The 15,362-nt window shown below is 36.0% G+C and overlaps 1 protein-coding gene across 10 annotated transcripts in view; it reads right to left on the bottom strand.

Annotated features, from left to right (window-relative positions):
- The window catches only part of DPH6 (diphthamine biosynthesis 6), a 445,353-nt gene that overhangs the window by 357,357 nt on the left and 72,634 nt on the right, over positions 1-15,362 (bottom strand). The window lies entirely within an intron of this gene.

Here is a 15,362-nt window from a genome sequence, read left to right as displayed (position 1 = left end):
GAAACAAACAGAATAATTTAACGAAAATGCAATCCACATTCAGGAAAAAGAAAAGTATATTAAAAATATACTTTTAATATTTAAGCTCTCAGCTCTGGGGGGGGGGGTAATAATTATTCTTTTGACCAAAAATCCAAGTAACTAGAGATCATTTTCCATGGAAAAGATAAAGGCAGCACTTTTAAAAAGGTTTTCTCACTTTAAAGGCTCACTGACGTTTGATGGAAATTTCTGAGAAATCTCTAAGGACAAAGTTTTCCCAGGGTTGCCTAACTTAAAAAAAAAAAAAAAAAAAAGCAATGGCATAAGTAAATTAAAGAACACAATGATTTTAATCTGTATTTTAGAAAGAAAAAATGATTGCCATAGGTGCATCCAGGAAGCCAAGATGATAGAGGTATTTCCTGTCTAACAGTATAGCATTGTGGATAAAAAAAACCTAGGATGGGAAGGAAGCAATGATTATTATCAACAGAGAAACAACTGAGAACATCAAGCAGTATATCCAGCAAAGTACCCTAGGGATGAGGACTAGTCTATCCAGCATACCCATTAATGACATGGAAGAGAATGTAAATTAAAACATGATCAAGTTTGCAAATGATACAAAACTAGGATGGATTAAAAAGAAAATAACAGGAAATCAATCAAGTATGTAGATGGATATGGACAACTTGGGGATCTGGAAGGACAGATCTAAGATGAGATTTAATGTAAAGAAATGTAAAATAATACACTTAGGGGAGAAAGATACCCAATACAGGTATAATTTAAGGAACTGTTATCTAGAACACAGATAGGAAAAAAGTGATTTGGGGGGGTAATTACCGATAACAAGCGAAACAGAAATTCTCTCAACAGACACATAGAAAAGTCATCCTAGCAAATGGAGTACAGAAGTAACTATTTCAGAGCAGAGAGATGACATCATTATTAACACTTTGGTCTTTCCAAACTTGGAAACCTAGAAAGAACAATAGTTGTTCTTTTCGAAAATTTTTTATTGGGGGATAGTTGATTTACAATGCTATATTAGCTTCAGGTTTACAGCAAAGTGAATTGGTTATACACATACATACATCCATTCTTTTTTCCTGTAAGGGTTATTACAGAGCACTGAGTAGAACTCCCTATGCTATACAGTAGGTCCCTGCTAGTCACTTATTCTATACATAGTAGTATGTAGTGTTTCACATAAAAACAAATTTAGTAATTTGAGTTATTCTAAAATAACCCCTAATGTTCTAAAATGATGCCATAATAAACAAAAATGCACAAAAGGAATCTCCCATTTATTTGAAGATAAAGCCAATTTAAAAGTTCCACTCTAAAATGACGAAGAAATATCTGCCCAAACCTCCTCAAAGTAAAATGATTCTATCTATTAGACAAGGATTCCAGGAAAAGAGCTATTTATTTTGCTTTCCTATTTTAGCAACTTTGTGAGAATGTTTGCTTGTAACCTTTCTCTAACCTTCCTAGTCATTTTCTTTTCATAAAAGTCATTGTATTAGGACACCATCAAACTCCTAGAAGAAAACATAGGCAAAACACTCTCTGACATCAACATCATGAATATTTTCTCAGGTCAGTCTCCCAAAGCAACAGAAATTAGAGCAAAAATAAACCAATGGGACCTCAAAGGAAACCCAAAAGAAAACAAAAAGACAACTTACAGAATGGGAGAAAACAGTTTCAAATGATGCAACCGACAAGGGCTTAATCTCTAGAATATATAAACAACTTATACAACCCAGCAGCAAAAAAACCAATCAATCAATGGAAAAATGGGCAAAAGACCTGAATAGACTGTTCTCCAAAGAAGATATACAGATGGCCAGCAAACACATGAAAAAATGCTCAACATCGCTGATTATAAGAGAAATGCAAATCAAAACTACCATGAGATATCACCTCACACCAGTCAGAATGGCCATCATTAACAAATCCACAAATAACAAGTGCTGGAGGGGGTGTGGAAAAAAGGGAACCCTCCTACACTGTTGGTGGGAATGTAAACTGGTGCAGCCACTATGGAGAACAGTTTGGAGATACCTTAGAAATCTATACATAGAACTTCCATATGACCCCGCAATCCCACTCTTGGGCATCTATCCGGACAAAACTCTACTTAAAAGAGACACGTGCACCCGCATGTTCAGTGCAGCACTATTCACAATATCCAGGACATGGAAACAACCCAAATGTCCATCGACAGATGATTGGATTCAGAAGATGTGGTATATATACACAATGGAATACTACTCAGCCATAAAAAAGAATGACATAATGCCATTTGCAGCAACATGGATGGAACTAGAGAATCTCATCCTGAGTGAAATGAGCCAGAAAGACAAAGGCAAATACCATATGATATCACTTATAACTGGAATCTAATATCCAGCACAAATGAACATCTCCTCAGAAAAGAAAATCATGGACTTGGAGAAAAGACTTGTGTTTGCCTGATGGGAGGGGGAGGGAGTGGGAGGGATCGGGAGCTTGGGCTTATCAGACACAACTTAGAATAGATTTACAAAGAGATCCTGCTGAATAGCATTGAGAACTTTGTCTAGATACTCATGTTGCAACAGAAGAAAGGGTGGGGGAAAAAATATAATTGTAATGTATACATGTAAGGATAACCTGACCCCCTTGCTGTACAGTGGGAAAAAAAAAAAAGTCATTGTATTATTAAAAAAGTCAAGGTATAACACTCCTCATTAAATGCAAATATGGCAGAGATCATTGAGTAGTGAATGATTTACCAAAGATCAAAATTTTGGTTATATTCTTACACGATATATTGCTTATCTGAAGTTCTGCCAAAACATAAGGTACTAAATATGTGTGTGTGTTTCACTACAGATCATAAAAACAGGCCCTGTTCTGTGACCCACATCATTTGGGGAAAAAGTCAGAAAATTAGCAATAGTAGCAAAATCAAAGCAATGAAAATATTAGGAGAAAAACAAAGAGAATGATTAGCAGAATAAAAGATATCATACCAAGGCAGCATAAAGACACAGCAAAATAAATCATGTTGTGCCATACCTAAAATAAAAATAAAGATGCTGCAGAAAATAGTTAATACAGAATCTGAGACCCAGAAATTTGGCTAGATTTGAAAAAACTTTCTCTGAGTCCATCCCATGCCCATGAAGCAACCTCCAATCTCTAATTTAGGTTGCCTTGTTACTTTTAACCCCAGAAAGATTACACTAATCTATAAAAACAAGCATTTTTATCCACTTAAAAATGATCTATGTTATAAATTAACAAATTGTCATTCTAGCTTATACATTAGACTTAAATGGATTTGGTCTATACTAGTTTAGAGAGCCTGATAACTTCTGGGCACATGGTCAAAATCAAGTCTCTAGACTGGAGAGCTATACCACAGTACTCACCAAAATAATAGCAATACAAGCTTAACCAGCCATGTAAACTCTTCTAACAATAATACCAACATTCTTTAGTTGTTCACTTAATATTAAAATACACAACAAAAATGTTTTATATGACCATACAAGGTGCCAGTTTCTATAAATAAAATTATCCTTACTGTTAGCAGATTCAGGCATCAAAACTAAGTGATAAAGAAAGTGACATGAAAAGGAAAAGCTAGAGAAAGTTTTACAGAAGAGGTGACTGTAGGGCCTAATGTTCAATGATATACTGGATTTTGTTGATAAAGGAAAGAAAGGTAGTAGGGAACAATTCAGAGTGAAGAATATGAACCACAAGACCACAAAATAAAGTGTTTGGCATCTTAAGGGATGGTCAGCAGTGTGGGGCAGGTGCAGATGAAAGCATACATCGAGACATGGAAGAAAACAAGGCTGGAAAAGTAAATTGGGATCAGGTTGTTCAGAAATGTAGCCTATACCCTGAAGGTAATAGACAGCCCTTGCCTGTAGAAATATTTTTTCCAATCAACTCTATTTGTGGTACAATTCACGTGCATTAACTGCATCCATTTAAACTGCACAATTTGATGAGACAAATGCACACACAAGTAAAACTGCCACCACAATCAAGATACAAATCATTTGGATGACTCCCCAACAATACCTTGCACCTCTCTGCAGCCCAGCCCTTCCCCATCACTCTTGGCTTTAGGCAACTACCGATCTGTTTTATGTCATTATACATTAGTTTACATTTTCTGGAAGGTTATATAAATAACATCCCACAATATGTATTCTTTGTTTCTAGCTTCTTTCACTCAGTATAATGATTTTGAGATTCATCTATGTTACATGTGTATACATAGTTCATTCCTTTTATTCCATTTTAATCCATTGTATGGATATGCCACATTTGTTTATCCTTTCACTTGTTGATGGCTATTTGGGCTGATTCCAGTTTGCGGTTCTTGTGAACAAAGCTATGAATTTTACTTTATGTCTTTGTGTGAATACATATTTTCACTTTTCTTGAGTTACTAAAGAATTTAAGAAGTGAGATATGATCATATTTAAAAGTAAAAAGATAAACCTGGTGACAGTGTGCAGGATTGACTAGAGTAGAGAAAGAGAAGAAGGGGCCTAATCAGAAAAAACTGAAGAATGGTGATAAAAGGACAAATTCCAAAAATGATTTGGAGACAAAATTAGTAGGACTTGTGAACAGAGTGAAGTCCACATAAAGGGTGGGACGAATGACTATACTTTAAGTGACTACATAACCGAGAAAGGAAATATATGTCTTAAAAGAAAATAGTGTATTTAGCATTGTATATGTTGTATTCTATTTGTTTGCTAGGTATCTGAAGTAGATAAGACCAACAGTTGAAGTGAGAGTTTTAACTAAAGAAACAACACCCCACCCCCAGGGCTGAGGAGGCAGCTAGTGTCTGACTGCAGCTTTGCTGGCCCCATACCACCCTTCTTATAATCTTATAGCAACTATGTACCTTATGTCCTTACTAGCAGCCCTGCTAACCAGTGCTCCAAGCATTGTTTATCAGTTTCACTTCTGTAATCTTGTTTGCTCAGCTTCTTAGGCAGGAACTCTGTCTGCTCAGGGAAGGGGGTGGGCCGGGACTATTTGCACAGAAAACCTTAAAACCCAGAAGTCTGTGTTGTATAAAAACTACCCACAACAAAGACCTGGTACTGACTCTGGAGGCGAGTCCTCTGAGCCAGTACTGGTGCTGAATAAACCTGCCTATTGTGCATCTCTGAGTGCCACTGATCTTCTACTGCCACGGTTTCTGCAACATAGGTATACTGAATACAGTCATTCCTCCATATTCATGGGTTCTGCATTCATGCATTCAACCAACAGTGGATCAAAATATTTTTAAAAAATTTCCAGCAAGTTCCAAAGAGCAAAACTTAAATTTGCTGGAGTTCCTGTTGTAGCTTAGCAGGTTAAAAACCCAACATAGTGTCCATGAGGATGTGGGTTCAATCCCTGGTCTTGCTCAGTGAGTTAAGGATCTGTGTTGCCATAAGCTGTAGTATAGGTCACAGATGCAGCTCAGCTCTGGCGTTGCTGTGGCTGTGGAGTAGGCCAATAGCTGCAGCTCTGATTCTATCTCTTAGCCCAGAAAGTCCATATGCAGCAGGTGTGGCCGTAAACAAACAAACAAAAACAAACAAGCAAAAAAACCAAAAAACTTGAATTTGCTGCATACCATCATCATCTATAGAGCATTTACATTGTATTAGGTATTTATATGCAACCCAGAGGGGATTTAAGGTATGAGAGAATATTCACAGGTTATATGCGAATACTACACCCTTGTAAATACAACGACCAGATTAGTCAAGCAGATTAGTCAATGACCAATAACAAGCTTATTTGTTGCTTAGGTCACTCTTTTCCTCAATTCTGTCAATATGAAACACATCTGGAAGACTGCTGGGGTAAGCTAGTCCAGGCAGCTATCTGACCTACATCACCAATCCTAACAATTGAGAGGTCACTTGCAAAAACAGACACTCAGAAACTGGTACAAACACAGATTCATTATTACTATTTCTACACCTAATGTATGCAAAAGGACAGTTATATCAAGGATTTATTCAGAAAGAATAAATATATCAATTTATCAACACTCTGTTTAAGAATCCAAGATCTGAATACAGATGGTCAACCATGCTTCTCAGAATACATTTTCCATTTCTAAACACCAGAAATAGACCAAAATGTAATAATGCTTATTTATGAACAGTAATTCATTTTTGCTATTTTATTTCCAATCTTACACTTCTTTAAATATTTTTATAATGTGTATTACTTTTTTAATTAGAGGAAAAGATATTAAAAATCCATGTAGGCATAGATATACTCATCTCTTATCCTGGTAAACTGATTAGCTGGCAGTCAAAATTATTAATGTATTTATTATACAGTAATTTATAAAGGCCTATTGTGTGACAGATGCTATACAACAAGGAAGGGCAAAACACATTTGAAAATATCACAGTTGCTAGCCTTAAGAAATTAAAACCTAGTGGTGGGGGATATGGGAGAATGGACATATAGAGAAATTAAATAAAATAAGTGACCTAAGTTCATACAAGGTATAATGGACCACAAAGTAAAGAATGCTTGCCTGGTGGCGGGAGGGAGGGATCACACCAGAAAATACTTTAAAAAAATTATATTCCAAATACTAAACAGTTAGAAATGTTGATTCTTTGCCCTTCTTGACTACATAGGTAACATCCCCTACTAACTGTCTTTCTAGATCTTCTTTTACGTAGCATTTATGTACAAAATCCACCAAACATTTTTTCTCAAAGAAACAATTTTGATTCTAAAAAAAGAAACAGGAGTTCCTGTTGTGGCTCAGTGGTTAAGAACCCGCCATAGTGTCCATCAGGATGCAGTTCAATCCCTGGCCTTGCCTAGTGGGTTAAGGATCTGGTGTTGTCGCAAGTTATGGCATGGGTTGCAGATGCAGTTCAGATTCAGTGTTGCTGTGACTGTGGCTCAAGCCTCAGCTACAGTTTTGATTTGAACCCTAGTGTGGGAACTTCCATGTGCTGTAGGTGAGGCTATAAAAAAGAAAAATAAGTAAGTAAATACATAAATAAAAATTTAAAAAAATGAAGAAATATACACATTACCTAACAAATCTACATAATGCTCATTGTTACCTCCATTTGGAATCTGATTGTGTGGTTGAATCTTTCATAATAAACAGCCATCAACAGGGGCCTAATATGCCGTTTGTCCTATTCTAATCACCAAAAGAAGTATGAACATGGACTTGCCCATAAGAGTTTATAACTTAGCCCTAAAGCCTTATTAGCTACTAAGTTCTATCCTTAAAATTAATACCCTAAGGGATCAGGAACATAGATGCACCAGGAAAGAAATGGATTCTACTATGAAGGTACCTGACGTGGCCTCATTCACATCAAAGTTCTAGCATGTAACAGTGAAAAGTCGCCCAATATAGAGACTGGGATCATGAAGGCATTTGGCCATAAGGTAATAGTGATAATTACAAGTTTAGAAGATGGGTTTGAAGGTAGAAATCTAGACCCAAATTAAATTTATTCACTTGATATTCACTTGTCTTCATACTGAGAAGTTGATTCACAAAGCCAACAACATAAACTTTTTAAATAACTTTTAAAATGCAACTTATATAAATTAGGATTATTATTGTTTTATGTTTTTAAACATTTTCAGCTTTATTGAGATATAATTGACAAATAAAACTGTAAGATCTTTAAAATGTGCAATGTGATGAAAACAAGCTGTTCTTTTTTTTTTTTACAAATGAAAACTAGGCGTACTTATTCCAAAGATGAGAAAATAGTCAGCTTGCATTTATCAAGAATATTATTTTCTTTGAAAAATGCCTCAGTTACCAGTATTATTCTGTTAATGAGTTCCTGCCTTTGAGAAAAAAATGATCTGCTGAATTTAAAGTGTTTTTCATCTGAAAGGCATTCTAATATTTTTAACATGAACCATTCATTAAAGAAGCACACTTGCATTATAGCTCTCAAGTAGCGATATTTGGACTTCTGGCAACATGACATTATTAAATAAGAAACATTTGTGAATGCCAATGATATTCTGGGGACTGGATAATTAAACAAGAAATGTATATGTCCAGTAATGCGCTAGATGCTTTTCCCTTAAACTTCCAATTCTTCATTGTAGTAGAATCACACAAGTCCAGGTTAATAAAAATACTATTTCATATAAATACTATTCTATATGAAATAATTCTGAAAGTGACACTTAGAATTCCCAGTGATATATTCAGGCATCCGATTAAAATTTTTTTTGACTTGTTATTGTTTTTCTTAGCATCATCGATAAGAAACATTTCTAAAATGGGAAATGATCACCATCTGGAGTTCTCCCATTAAACAGTAAGCTCATGACAGAGTATTAGGTCACTAATTTGTAGCATTATTGTCTCCCTTTCTCAATTAAATAGGGAAAAGGTTGTTAAAGGCAGGAAATTAAACAACAAAGATATTGGAGGAAATCATACTCATTTTTCATTTATTTGCATTTTAACTAATGTTTCTTTTACTTTTGAACCTCTCTCTTACTTGCAACAGTGCAATACTTCCAGTTTTGAATAAATCAGAAATGAAACTGAAGTCTAGAATTACAATTTTTTTGTTTGTGTGTTTTTAGTTTCCCAAGAATATTCATCTTGCTAACAAGACAAGGTGACATTTTGATGACTTTCTGTGAAACACTTTAACAACAACAAAATAAATAAAGGATTAAGTTGTTAATTTTCCTTGGAAGACTAATGAAACAATCAAGAAGTATTAATTTCTAAACAAACCAGTTTGGTAACAAGTGTTTAATCTGTTTAAAAGATGCTTTCTGAGCTCATTTTCTAAGCTCATAAGAACACTTCCTTCAATCAGCTAAAGACAACTTTGAGAATGCTACACATAAATGGAGACTATTATATTTTGTATTTTTTTTTAATTATTTCAGATTTATTGAGGAATAATTGACAGGTAAAATTGTAAAATATTTAAAATGTTCAACATGATGATTTGATATACACACTATTGAGAAAGGATTCCATCACCTCACATATTTACTTTTTCTTTCTTTTTTTGTGAAATTGTTTAAATTCTATATTCAAAACAAATTTCAACTTTACAAAACAGTATTTTCAACTATAGCTGCCATGTTATATATTAGATCCTCCGACCTTATTCATCTTCTAACTGAAAGTTTGCACCCTTTTGCCAACCTCTCCCTGTTTCCCACATCACCCAGCCCTTGGCAACCACCTTTCCCTTCTGTTTCTATGAGCTCATCTCTTTAAAAAAAATTTTTTTTTGAAGATTCCACATCTAAGTGATACTACGTAGTATTTGTTGCCTTTCTCTGGCTTATATTTATCATGCATTCCAAGTTCATCCATGATGTTACAAATGGCAAGATTTCCTTTTTTTAAAAAAAAACTAAGGCTGAATAATGTTCCATTATATTAATATACCACACTTTTTTTTATCCATTCATGTATCAACACCACTTTGGTTGTTTCTATATCTTGGCTATTGTGAATTTATTTATTTACTTACTTATTATTGATTTAGCTGTAATGAACATTTGAGACATGAAAGTACAGATATCTTTCAGAGATAATGATTTAACTTTCTTTGGATATATACCCAGAAGCAGAACTGCTGGATATGGTAGTTCTATATTTAATTTCTTAAGATAACTCCATATTGTTTTTCATAGTGGCTGTTCAATACACGTTCCCATCAACACTATACAAGGTTTCTCTATTCTCCACATCCTTGCCAGCATTTGTTATCTTCTTTTTGATAACAGACATCCTAACAGATATGAAGTGATATCTCACAGTGGTTTCGTTTTGTATTTCCCTGATAACTAGTGATTTTGAGCACCTTTTCATGTACTTACTGGCCATTCATATGTCTTCTTTGGAAAAATGTCTATCCAGGTCCTTTGCCTTTTTAAAACTGGGTTATTTGGGTTTTGTTGTTGTTTGGTTGGCTGGTGTTTTGTTTTTTCTTTGGTTGTATGAGCTCTTTGTACATTTTGAATATTAATTCCTTATCATATATGTAGTTTGCATAAATTTCCTCCCATCACATAGGATGCCTTTTATTTTGTTGATGGTTTCCGAGGTTGTATTTAAGCTTTTTAGCTTTATGTAGTCCCACTTGTTTATTTTTGCTTTTGGTGTCAAGTCCAAAACATCATTGCCAAGACCAACGACTAGTTTACCCCTTATATCTTCCTCTAAAAATCTTACATTAAAGCCTTTAGCACATTTTTTGAGTTGATTTTTATGTATGGTGTAAGATAGGGGGCCCGTTTCATTTTTTTTTTTTTCCCACAGTATAGCTATAAAGGCATTGCCTTTGTGTATTCTTTTTTTTTCTTTATTACTCAAATGAATTTATCACATTTGTAGTTGTAAAATGATCAACACAATCCAATTTCACAGGATTTCCATCCCACAGCCCAAGCACAACCCCCCATCCCTCAAACTGTCTCCTCCGGAGACCATAAGTTTTTCAATGTCTGTGAGTCAGCATCTGTTCTGCAAAGAAGTTCAGTCTGTCCTTTTTTGATTCCACATGTCAGTGAAAGCATTTGATATTGGTGTCTCATTGTATGGCTGACTTCACTTAGCATGATAATTTCTACGTCCATCCATGTTGCTAAAAATTCTGGTATTTAGTTCATTTTAATGGCTGAGTAATATTCCATTGTGTATATGTACCACATCTTTTTGATCCACTCCTATGTTGATGGACATTTAGGTTGTGTTCATTCTCTTGCATACGGCTAACTAGTTTTCCCATCACCATTTACTGAAGAGACTATCCTTTCCCCATTGTATATTCATTGTCAAAAATTAATTTGCCATATATGTGTAGGTTTATTTCTAAGCTCTCTAATCGGTCTACGGATCTATGTGTCTGTTTTTATGCCAATATTAAACTGTTTTGATTATTATGGCTTTATAATAAAGTTTGCCTCCATTTTTGTCCTTCTTTCTCAAGACTGCTTTAGCTATTTGGGATTTTTTATGGTTCCATACAAATTTTAGAATTGTTTTTCTATTTCGATGAGAAATGTTACTGGAATTTTGATAAGACTGGACTAAATCTATAAATTGCTTTGGGTAGTGTGGACATTTTAACAATATTAATCCTTCCAGTTGATGAACACTGAATGTTAAGTACATTAATACTGTTGTGCAATTGGCTTTACATTTTTAAGTGATTATGCAGGAATACTAATCAGAAAGTATAGAAAGTAAAGAAATATAAGTAAGAAATGATAAAGGTCTAAAGTAAGACAGTGGTTATGATGATGACAAGGAGAAGGCAGATTTGTGATATAAGGAAAGATCAATAGATTTTGGAGATATGTGGCCAAGAAAGAAATCCAGAATGCTCTCAAGTTTTTGGCTCGGTCACTTGACGGAAAGAAATGTTATTAATTTTATAAGAAATACACAAATTTGGGGAGGAATATGGTGAGTACTATTTTGGACATTAAGCCTTACATGTTTTTGGCCATTCTATGAGAGCTGTCCAGCAGACAGCTGGGTATGGAGTTCAAAAAATAGACAAAATTGGGAGTTCCCATCATGGCTCAGTAGTTAACGAATCTGACTAGGAACCATGAGGCTGCAGGTTTGATCCCTGGCCTGGCTCAGTGGGGTAAGGATCTGGCGTTGCCGTTAGCTGTGGTGTAGGTTGCAGATGTGGCTTGGATCTGGTGTTACTGTGGCTCTGGCATAGGCCAGTGGCTACAGCTCCGATTCAACCCCAAGCCTGGGAACCTCCATATGCCGAGGGTGTGGCCCTAGAAAAGACAAAACAAACAAAAAACAGATAAAATTGGGTGATGCAAACGTGCACACCAGTGGAGAGAGAAAAAAGGGTCTTTTAAAGAAAACTAAGGGAGAAACAGATGGAAAACCAGGAGGGAAGAATATCACAGAAGCCAAGGTTAAAGAAGTAAAATCTGTAATTTCCTAAAGAAGTCAAAGAAAGGAAAGGCTAGGAGTGAGAAAGAATAAAATATGTCCACTGGATTTCATTCTTACTGACTTTAACAAGAGAAGTTTTAATGCACAATATTGATGTGAACTGAACTGACACAGGATAAGAGAATGGCCAATGAGAAAGAAAATAAATATAAATATTCCAAAGAGACCTGTTGTAGAGAGATGCTACAATTGCTAGAAGGGAAGGTAGGATTAAGGAGGAATGCATATGTTTAGAATCACAAGTTCACAAAACATACTAGTGGCACTACCATGAAAATAATTTGAAATACCATTTGCCAGTTCAGTCTTACTTCTACAGAAACATGATCCAAGTCAAGAATGACACAACCATAAGAAAATGTTTGTAGGGCGTTCCCATTGTGGCGCAGTGGTTAACGAATCCGACTAGGAACCATGAGGTTGTGGGTTCGGTCCCTTCCCTTGCTCAGTGGGTTGGGGATCCGGCGTTGCCGTGAGCTGTGGTGTAGGTTGCAGACGCGGCTCGGATCCCAAGTTGCTGTGGCTCTGGTGTAGGCCGGTGGCTACAGCTCCAATTAGACCCTAGTCTGGGAACCTCCATATGCCGCAGGAGCGGCCCTAGAAATGGCAAAAAGACAAAAAAAAAAAAAAAAGAACATGTTTGTAGCTTCTTCCTTTTTTAAATTTTTTTTGTCTTTTTGCCTTTTCTAGGGTCGCACCTATGGCATATGAAGGTTCCCAGGCTAGGGGTCCAATCAGAACTGTTGCTGCTGGCCTACGCCAGAGCCACAGCAACACCAGATCTGAGCCTTGTCTGAGACCTACACCACAGCTCACGGCAACGCCAGATCCTTACCCTACTGAATGAGGCCAGTGATCGAACCCGCAACCTCAGGGTTCCTAGTCAGATTCATTTCTGCTGTGCCATGACAGAAACTCCCTATGTAGTAGCTTCATAATCTCTAAAAGAATGAGTAACCTCCAAAAAAGTCAAACAAAAGAAGAGAAAGCTCCTTACTTTTATCTCAATAATTATACTCTCAGAAGAAAAAGGTTTTAAAAAGTTTATAACTTTTCTCTAAAAAACAGGTCCAAAATTAAAGTTATTACAATTAGAAGCTGTGATTTATGGTCAAAAGAATAGATGATCTGAAATGTTATCAAGGAAGCTAATAAGGTCAATTACTAAAAAAAGAAAGAAAGAAAAAAAATGGGAAAAGAGAGATTACAGCTTTACAACATAACCATACCAAAATCTTGTACAAATCTCAACTCTCATAAGCATAGTTTCTTTATAAAATATAGAAGGTAATATCCAATTCATAGGGTCATGTGAGGCAACTAAAATAATATATGGGAAAATGCTCAAATAATCATAAAAGGCAATACAAATACTACTTATTTCCCCATTAACTTCCTTTATATTCTCATGTCTCTATATTTGTCACTAATATTACCCAAGTTCAAAATATACAAATAACCTTAGACTCTCCACTCTATGTGGGTGCTTACCTGGAGCCAGACAGACATTGAGACTAGAAAGACTCCCCATACCCAGGCACTAGGTATGGAAAATTAGGCATTTCACTACAGTACTACTCGTGCAGATCCTCTTAGCTTTCCCTGGGATAATATCAATGGAGCCATCACTATTCTCTCCACTTCTAATATCTTCTCCCTCCAGTTCATCCAATTAACAGATTTATCTTCCTAAAAGCAATCCCTTCACATTTCCCTAGCAGCCAAATACATTTCTCTCTCTAATCTACATTTATTTACATAAATCCTTTACATAAGTATCTACTATTTAGACTGAAAAATAGTACTAATGTCCTATCTCCATGCCTTTGTTCTCACTCTTCTTGGCATTTGCAATTTTTTACTAATCCTCTGGTCCCAATCTCCACTAAGTACAATTCTACTCATTCTTCACAATCCATGAAGCTTTGCCTGATCCCACTGATCAGAGGCGATCTTTTTTTTTTTCCCTCCTAAGGGCCACACCTGTGGCATATGAAAGTCCCCAAGCTAGGGGTATAATTGGAGCTGTAGCTGCAGCCTACACCACAGCCACAACAATGCCAGATCTGAGCTGCCAGATCCACAGCTCATGGCAATGCCCAATCCTTAACCCACGGAGCTGGAGCTAGGGATTGCACCGGAGTGCAGTCCGGTTCGTCACCACTGAGCCAGCACGGGAACTCCAAAGGTGATCTATTCTGCCTTTAAACTCTTTATACTTTTTACTTTGTACATTTCTTGAGGCACTTTAAATATGTTTATACAATATAGTGTCTTACATTCAATCATGAAAAAAGTACGTCAGAATTTAGTCATTTCCACAGATCCTACAATGATAAAAGTTAAGGGATGACTAATTTATTTAGCAATATTAAAGTCACACCTTATAAAAATTAGCACTTCGATGACTGTACAAAGTAAAGTGAAAAAAAAAAAAAAGAAACCACTCTAAGACTTTAAAGAAAAGTACAGGGAATTGATTATACAGGTTACAGAACTGAGAAGCCAAACAGAGCACAGCAAGGGATCCTAGGGACCAGCAATGGCAGAAAGCAGTTACTATCCCTAGGCTGAAGGGACAAAGTAGTTTTCCAGATCCCAGGAGTCAAGGACACTGGTAGAAGCTTGAACCTCAACGGACCTGTCCAATAGGAGCTGAAGCAGGAAGTGAGGCAGCAGAGACTACTCAGGCAAAGAAAAAGGGAGCAACCAAGGATTCTCGCTTCCTTCTGACCTTCAGTCTTCCCAGTGGCTCCCACTGGCCAAGTCCAAGTGAAGGCCAGATAATGGGAGCTCTCGAAGCCCATGAAGTCCCCCTGGGATATCAAGCAGTGCTTGGAAGGGGCAAAAAATGGATACGAAGACAGAGACCCAGGACCTGTAAAATGATCTTAATGGTAATCATTTAAGAAATTCTTTTTAAAAAGAAAAAAACTACTTATGAAAGTAAAATATCAAAACATCAACAAAAGACAAATCCCAACAGCTTTTCTTTTTTTTTTTTTTTTTACTCAGTAAATTATTCAACATACAGTTGAGTTCCTATATGTTCTGCATTAGAGATAAAGCAATACACAGGCAGACATCATCCTTAATGACCTAACCATCTAGCATAGGCTTTCTAGAATAATCAACCTTAATAAATAAGATGCAGTGATATATCACAAAGTTTGGTGGTTTCCAGCATCACTACGTAAATGGTTATGAACTGTGGGCTACCAGCTCTATTTGAAATGTTCTTTTCTTCTGGTTCTCTTATGTACCAATCCCAAAACTAAGAGAAGCAACTTTAACTGACTATACCCCATATGGAAACTTAGGAGGAATAGTCTTTCAGCTACTCGGTTTCAACTATAGAATGCTT

The sequence above is a fragment of the Sus scrofa genome, chromosome 1, assembly GCF_000003025.6.
Source record: "Sus scrofa isolate TJ Tabasco breed Duroc chromosome 1, Sscrofa11.1, whole genome shotgun sequence".
Taxonomy (NCBI): Eukaryota; Metazoa; Chordata; class Mammalia; order Artiodactyla; family Suidae; genus Sus; species Sus scrofa.
Note: the sequence above shows the minus strand (reverse complement) of the source record. Positions and strands in the feature narration are given on the sequence as shown.